The sequence below is a fragment of the Penaeus monodon genome, chromosome 20, assembly GCF_015228065.2.
Source record: "Penaeus monodon isolate SGIC_2016 chromosome 20, NSTDA_Pmon_1, whole genome shotgun sequence".
In the NCBI taxonomy this organism is placed as follows: domain Eukaryota; kingdom Metazoa; phylum Arthropoda; class Malacostraca; order Decapoda; family Penaeidae; genus Penaeus; species Penaeus monodon.
In genome coordinates this window covers 20476806-20477418 of record NC_051405.1, presented here as the reverse complement: position 1 = coordinate 20477418, position 613 = coordinate 20476806, and positions in this window count along the sequence as shown.

Sequence of the window (613 nt, the reverse complement as noted above, 5' to 3'; positions counted from 1 at the left end):
AGTATGTAAGTTCATCGTCGAGGTCTTTTCTTTGTGGAAATTCGTGTTCAGATGAATGGAATAACGTTGCTTTAATGTTGTTGTTTTTTATTATGTAGAATTTTTTTTTTTCTTCTTGACTCTCGATTTATAAGATTTGAGGTTGGGTTTTTATGTTATTATATTTAGAATAATAGGTTTTCCTTCGCTGGAACGCCAAAGGGACTTTCAGAGAGGTTCGTTTTGCAGGTATTCGTTCGGCAGATTGTAAGTGAAGCAAATTAGGGAATTTTAAAGCCAGAGAAATCAGGAACACGTGGTTTTGAAAGCCGCCATTAATTCGACATTTGTCACAACAACAAAACGTCTTCATTTTTTTTTTAACCGTGAAATTCTTGATAGCACTAATACAATAAAAAACAATTACGTGATGATTATTCAGCATTTTTTTTATTTTATTTTACGTATGACTAAACATAATGTGTGAATCTCATCATTAGAATAGTGTTTGATTTTTTTTTTAATGCTGATCGTTAGACAGTGGCCAGCAGTCGTACTATATATTCAGATTAAGTTAATGTAATGAATTGCTTTCCTATCCTTTCAAAAAATAATCACCCAGGCCTGGAGGGCG